Raw genomic sequence first — 7,683 nt, forward strand, 5'->3', positions numbered from 1 at the left:
CAGCCACGCTGCTGGAGCATCCCATGGCCACGTTGCTGGAGCATCCCATGGACATGCTGCTGCATGTTCATGGGATGCTCCAGCAACATCCCATGGCCACGCTGCTGGAGCATCCCATGGCCACGCTGCTGGAGCATCCCCTGGACATGCTGCTGGAGCATCCCACAGTTGCACTGCTGTAGCATCCATTGCCATACTGCTGGATCATCTCACGGCCGTGGTGCTTGAGCATCCCATGGCCATGCTGCCAGAGCATCCTGTGGCCACACTGATGGACCATCCATGGCTGTGCTGCTGGAACAACCCACAGCCGCGCTGCCTGAGCATCCCACAGCTGGAGTATCCCACTACGCTCCTCCTCCCCAGCTGAGGAGGAAGGAGGTACCCTGTTTCCCTGCCCGCACGCGTTGAGCTACCTCTTGCAAAACACCCTCCTGTTGCCCAGCCCTGCTCTGGCAGCCCGCCCAGGCACGCCGGGAAACCCTCCGGCAGTAACCGCGTTCCAGCCTTCGGCCTCACCGTGCCTCCTGTTCTGCCTCCCGTACCTCGGAGGGGGCCGGTAAGGGGAGGTAAGCACCAAACTGGAGTCTGAAATAGGGTTCTTGAAGGGTTTTTCAATGAAAATCTTTAATTTTGGGAGGCATCTTCCAGTTTATTGCACAGTATTTGTGGTCATAAAATTCGTTGTCCTTTACCTGACACTGATGGTGTCCCTTTGGAGGCGGCTGCTGCTGGGGAAGGTGGTTGTGGGGCAGCGAGACGTCACCCGGGTGAGGGAAATAACCTCACAGCACCTGCCCGTGTTGGCTGGATAACGGCTGCAATGGGAAGTAATTCAGAAACCGGTCTGGATCACCCATCGGGGCTTTTTTTCTGCGGGTCCTGCCGTGGCAAAGCTGGTAAGCCGCCTCCCAGCGGGGATCTGGGCACACTGGGATGGTGGCACTGGTGGGACTGGGAAATGAGGGGGGATGCCTCCGGGAAGTGGCGGGGGGCGGAATTTATTGCCGTAACTAAACCGACCCTCAGTCAGAGCAAGGCGACGGCTCCCGCAGCCCTGCGCTCACGGCACCGCCGGGAGGAGATTATTTCCAGCAGCCACTGTCACCCGCCCACAGCCACCACGAGGGAGACACTTCCCGGCTCCAAAACATCCCCCCAGCACAGAAAAAAGAAAGCAAAATACTTGGGAAGCTGCTTTCGAAACAAAATATCCCATCCCGGCTGGGGGCAGTGCCTTATTTCTGGGCATCCCCAACCGGGATGGGGGATGTGGGTGCTCTCGGGCGCAGCTGAAGCCGCCCCACACACCGCGGGGCCGCAGACGGCGCTCAGCACCGCTCCGCAGCGCGTCTCCTCCTGAAATCCTGCCTCCAGCTCCGGGGCGAGGAAGGTGATGGGTTTTGCTGGTCCGGCCTGGGGTCATCTACTTAAAATTGAAATATTTAGCTAGTTAATTATTTTTAAATAACATTTATTTACTTTTAAAACTGACTGATTTACTTATTTGCTTATAAGAGAATATATTAACTGATTTATTTATTTGTAGTAAATAGAACAGTTTATTCATTATAAGTAAATACACTAATTTATTTACAGGAAATAAAAATTATTTATTATAAGGAAATATATTAACTTATTTATAGTAAATTAAATAATTTATTATAAGGAAATACGTTAACTTTTTTACTTATTTACAAGTAAATAAATTAAATAAGTAAGTAAATAAATAGGTAAGTTTCAAAAGTAAATAAATAAGTAAAAGGGAAAGCGTGAAACTGCACCCATAGACAAAGGATAAAACTGTGCTGGGGGGTTCCGGGAGTTATAACAACTCAGATTTTAAGGTCTTATAAGAGAGGAGCTTTTTTAAAATAAAATTGCCAGCCTGCAAAAACTGGTTTTAAAGGCTTTTCCCAACCCGAGTGCTGGGAAAACATGTTTCAGGGGCAGCTTTGTGCCGTTTGCTCAGTGCTCGCGGCCAGCGGGACGGCCCCGGAGGACGGGAGGGCTGAGATTTGCTTCGCAGGTGATACATCCCCTGGGTTAAGGGCTGGAAATACAGAGGATGGTCCATGTGCGTTCCCCCCAAGGCAAAGCCAACAGCATCCCGGCCCTCGCCATACCGAGACAGATAGGAAAAATTCAGGAATTCCTCTATAGGAAACCCAATCACCTGCTTCCTGGCGTTTCCCTTCTCTCCGTTTCCTCTCTGCCCCTTTTCCCACAGGAATTCCCCACCAAATGTATATTTGAAAATTTTGAGCCGCATTGTCCGAGCAGGATCATTTGGAAATGGCAAAGCCAGCTCAGGACCAGCCGCTGCGAATCAAACTGAATGTTTTTGGGGGTGTCCCAGCTCCTTTCCCCTGCAGCCCAAGCAGTGTTTCCCACGCCAGAGCCGCATCCCACCAGTGGTACTGGCATCGCCGGGCAGCTTCCAGGAAACCCAGCCTGCCGTAGCGGTTATCGCTGCTGGTCGCCAGCCGAACCTGGGTGCCATGCACCCACCCCGGGGTCCTCGGGCACGGCTGGGCACTGGCACGCACCCAGTGGAGGAGATGAAAGCATCCGATAACCCAACCTTTAATTCCCACCCCAGCGTGACTCGCTGGGACCGGCAACGCCTTGGCTGGGAGCATCACCGCATCTACTCCGTTATTTGGGCACGTTACATTCCCAAATCACTCATTTCTCATGGGAAATGGCTATTAAAACATCTCCTGCCTTTCTGCCTTCCCCAGGAAATCCCAACTCCTTTCTCCTCCCGGTTTGCAGCCGGTGCATCGTTTGCCGAGTGGGGAGGATGCTCAGCACGTGAGCGGGTGCCTTTTCCCTGGTCCCCAGAGACGAAGGGTTTATCACCCTCATCAGCTTCCTACGGTTTCACAGCCGTGATCTGATTTTCTGAGCGGCAGGGGAAATTCTTCAAAATAAAAATGGTATGAATGATCACCTGGATGGCACCGGCAGTCCCCGATATGAGACGTTCCCCCTCCTCCAACCCCAGTCTGAAGCCAGGACACGGGTGCAGCAACCCCCCCCAGCGATGCTCTTGCTGTCCCCAAAACCATCAGGCCACCCCAAATTTCCAAAGCATTTGAGCGTGGGCATCGCACCGCTCCCCACAGCCGTGGTGGAGGGGATACTGGGGGGCTTCACTTTGAACCCCGTACGCCCTGGGCCAAGCTGGTCCCTCCTTACAGCCACCATCCCCTGCCTGCCCGCGGCTGAGACGTAATTACAAAGTCCAGGCATCTCCTGCCGCTATCATGTGAAGAAACCCTGTGTCGCCGTAAACAGGAAGGGCAGGAAGAAAAACGAGTTGATTTTCTTCCATCCCAACCCGAGCAAAGAAATGGCTGAGGAGCAACAAAGGATTAATTTACCCCGCGCAGAAACGGCAGCTCCCTCCCGCAGCCGCGGGACCTCAGCGAGTCACAGATGTTAAGGAGTAAAAAAGCCGCTTTCACAACCTCGAACAAAGGCATAGAGACGCTTTTCAGGGCCTCGAGGAGATGTGGAGATCCGGCTGCCGCGGTCCTAGGTGTGCCGAGTTAAATACGGCCGGTTCCAGGGCGATGGGAGAGGGAGCGGGAGTGGGGCCAGTAGGGTGCGGTGGGTGAATGGGAACGAGGATGTTTTCCTGCCTGAAGGGAAGCTCATCACTTGCTTTTGGTGGTAAATTGATGAAGAAACACATTCTGGGCCTTATTTTTCCCCCTCTGATGAGTGGTTCTCCAGTGGTCCCTGCCAGGCAGAAGATGCAGTGGCATCCCCAAGGGACACCCTCCTTCTGGTGTCACATTGCCCAGCAGACCTGTGCCATGACATGGGTGTGAGGCCCCCATAATCTCCGTCCCCATGTCCCTAAAAAGATGCTCTTTTGGGTGCTCCCATCATCTCCGGTCCCAGCTGGGAGGTGATCCATGGACGGGTGTTCACCCAGACGCCCATCAGATGGAGGTGACGGCTGCCTCAGTGAGAGCTCCTGGGCTTTCTCTGCTGCCTGTAGAGCATCCGCAGGCACACGCACAATTTTTGGCTCAGGATGCACAACACATGGCTCATCCCGGGCAGAGATTAAAGTGCGTGACAAGGTCCCTGCAATCTGCCTGCTTGCGCCGGGACCCGGCTCCTCCTGAAAGTTGCTGCACATATAGAATCAATCACAGAATCACATTATGGTTTAGGTTGGAAGGGACCTTGAAGATCATCGAGTTCCAACCCCCTGCCATGGGCAGAGACACCTCCCACCAGCCCAGGTTGCCCAAGGCCACCTCCAGCCTGGCCTTGAACACCTCCAGGGATGGGGCCTCAACAACCTCTCTGGGCAACCGGTTCCAGTGCCTCACCACCCTCAGAGTGAAAAAACTTCTTCCTAATGTTCAATCTAAACCTGCCCTCTTCCAGTTTGAAGCCATTCCCCCTCATCCCATCACTCCATGCCCCAGTAAAAAGTCCCTCCCCAGCTCTCCTGGAGCCCCTTTAGGCACTGGAAGGCCGCAATAAGGTCTCCCCGGAGCCTTCTCTTCTCCAGGCTGAACACCCCCAACTCTCTCAGCCTCTCCTCATCCAGGTGGGGTCTCACGAGAGTGGAGACGAGGGGCAGGATCACCTCCCTTGACCTGCTGGCCACCATGTATATATATATGGACCACTGGCCCCATCACTCCCCAGGGGAGCAGCTAAGGTGCCTTTGCAACATCATACTCCAGTCCTGCACCAGAACCAGTTCCAGCTCAGCTGGCTTTGAGCTCCAGAGCATGAAGAAAGGGTGGAGGACGGGCTGGAGCGTGCATGGGAGCCAACGCTGGAGCTGAAAACACACAGGGGAAAGCCAAGGCATGGTGGGGGCAATGAGGATGGAGTCTGCAAGGGATTTGGTGCCGGCACTCTGCTGCCAGCAGCACGCCGGTCCCGGTGCCGTGGCAGGCAGGAGAGGGGACGTGTCCAGGTGCAGGGGGAAGGCGGGAGCCGGCGGGGGGGGGCATTTCGTTCCTGCAAGCTCTGTTTCATTCCTGCAAGCGGGGCAGGTGCCAGCCGTGTTACACCATTCCCTGAACTTGTCTCCCTGCCCCGTTGCCATGGGACTGCCCGTGTTGTTCCTGGCACCCGTGCCTCTTGCTCCGAGCAGTTTGGTTGCATCTCTGGGGCCTCCTCCATGCATGCGGTGGAGCCGCTTTCCCAAACTCCCCCTGCAGACCCCGTTCGCCCCTCTGGGCTCCACGTGTGAAAGCAGTGGAGGTGGACCCAGCCGTAACCACCGTGCATCACCTCCCATGCAGGGAGTGGGAAAGGTCTCAGGGCTGGTGGCTCCAGGCGCTGGCAGAAGGATGCACATCCCTTCGTCACCATGAGCACAATGCCTGGGTGTGATCTGGAGTAAATCCGCACGAGTACAGTCCAGATGGGTGCAAGAACAGGGAATAATGGGCAAATGACCTCCTGGGGTTGGCTGAACGTGCAGCCAATGCTCAGGACCCTCCGAATCAGACGTCTCTGAGGTCTCTGCAACACATCATCCCTCTGTGCGTGCAAAGCTCGGCTCCTGCTGACACCCGTTGCAGCTCTGCTCAGGCAAATCCTGGTCTGCAAGCAGGCACCCTGAGGAAGGGGCCACCACTACCCTGAAGCCTGGGGTCACCCACGTCAGGCACCTCCGTTGCCTGACACCCGTCCATGGATCACCTCTCAGATGGGACTGGAGGTGATGGAAGCACCAAGAAAAGCATCTTTTTAGAGACATCGGGCCAGGGATTTTGAGGGCCTCGCGCCCGCACCGTGGCACAGGTCTGTTGGGCAATGTGACGCCAGGAGGAGAGTGTCCCTTGGAGATGCCACGGCGTCTTCCGCCTGGCAGGGACCACTGGAGAACCACTCATCAGAGGGGGAAAAACAAGGCCCAGAATGTGTTTCTCCATCTATTTACCACCTGCCATCAATTTACCTGCTTCGTTGCCCATGGCTCCCACCGGCCTCACAGGAGCAGGGGCAGGTCCAGGGGGTGAATCAGGCTCACAGCCCCCAAATGATGCCAAGGGCAATCGGATTTCTAAACTGAGTGTCTGCGGGGTACATCTGAGCCTCTGTCTGCGCAATGAAGATCAGACCATGAGTGCTGGGGAGGAGCTGGGAGCTCGCGGCCGGGAAGCACGGTGCCGGCCGTGCAAGGTCTGGTGCACGGAGGAGATGGGAGCCGAGCGCTGCTCAGACAAGGCACCAGTGGGGTGGGTTTAGCCAGCACTTGGGAAACTTCATTTCTGGTCCCCCAGCAAAGCCCGGGCCGTCCCCGTGCGAAACGAGTCACACTGGCAAAGCCGTGGGTCCCAAATCGCTTCCCAGCCAGCTCCCCCCGTGCAAAGCACCCTCACCTCCGGGCTAAGCGGTTCGTGGAGCTTCGTGGCACACGGGGAGGTGCAAGCCGAGGCAGGAGGCGTCCAGGTCCCTGGGCTGTCACCCCAGGCTGGGCAGGGCTGCGGCAGGCAGGAGGAGCAGCTGCCCACATTAGGCAGAGCCGCCAGAGCCTCCGGGCTGCCTTCTGCAAGGAGGAAATCGGAGCGAAAGCAGCCTCCACCCAGTGCCCAGGCACATCGCAGTGTCCAAATGAAAGGTGTGCGTGGGCGGAGGGACGGCGTGGAGCTTGGCTTGACAGAAGGTCTCTGGCTGTGCAGGAGGAGGAGAGGGAGGAGGCAGGCAGGGAGCCCCGGGCAGCTCAGGGAGGAGGTGGCGAGGAGGTCTGGGGGGATGTTGGCCGCAGCAGAGAGGTTCCACCTTCACCCTTCACTTTTTCTTGCACAGCAAACCCTCCTGCTGCCCCCCGGATTTTAGGAAAATTACTTGGGTTACGAGAGAGAGGAAACGCAAAAGCATTTCAAACATCAGACCTCTGTCCTTCGCACCGCACGCTCCTTCCAGCTTGGGCAGCAGGGGACAAGGGGGTCCCACATCCACATCTCCCCCATCGCTGTGCCCCGGGGCAGTGCCAGCCCTAACTGGGCCACGGGTGTCGTGGGAAAAACCTCGTCTGTGAACTTGTAATTAAAGACTGGATCACAAAGCATGTGCCTAAGGGGGCTGAATTAAGGTTGCGCAGGCAAATGTAATGTTAGCGTTTCCTAAATTTGAGCATATGATTCTACAGCTGGGATGATGTTCTTCTAAACGTGACAATTTTATCGGGTTGTTGTTTTTTCTTAACTGGGAACATAACAGGAAACACATCTTGAACGTGCGGTGTGCAGATAGCTGGGCCCTGGGGAGGGCCCCGGGAGGCCACCGCGACGGGCTGGCAGCAGCAGCACGTTGTCACCCTCTCCGGGGTGACACCACCTCTCCGGAGTGACAAGGACAAGAGAAAATTGGACAACTTAAACCCCAAGAAATAAAGTCTGGGAAAGCTGGAAGCAAAGGAGAAGTGGGAAGTGGGGACTGAGAAAACCTTCTGGCTGACTGACCCCCTGCAAAGTCACCGCTCATCCCCTTGCTCCTGTTTGAGCATTGCTGCCCTGCGACTCTGCCTTTATATGCAGTCTATACATTTCCAGTAATAATATATATTTTTCAGATATATATTTTCCAATACATAGCTCTGTCTTCAGGTAAAGACACGCTGGTCTCGATGCTGTGCTCCAGCCCAGCTTGTCTCTGGAGATGTTAGAGAGGCAGAAGAAAGTCAGAGCA

This window comes from Charadrius vociferus, unplaced genomic scaffold (assembly GCF_000708025.1).
Source record: "Charadrius vociferus isolate BGI_N301 unplaced genomic scaffold, ASM70802v2 scaffold459, whole genome shotgun sequence".
NCBI classification, from domain to species: domain Eukaryota; kingdom Metazoa; phylum Chordata; class Aves; order Charadriiformes; family Charadriidae; genus Charadrius; species Charadrius vociferus.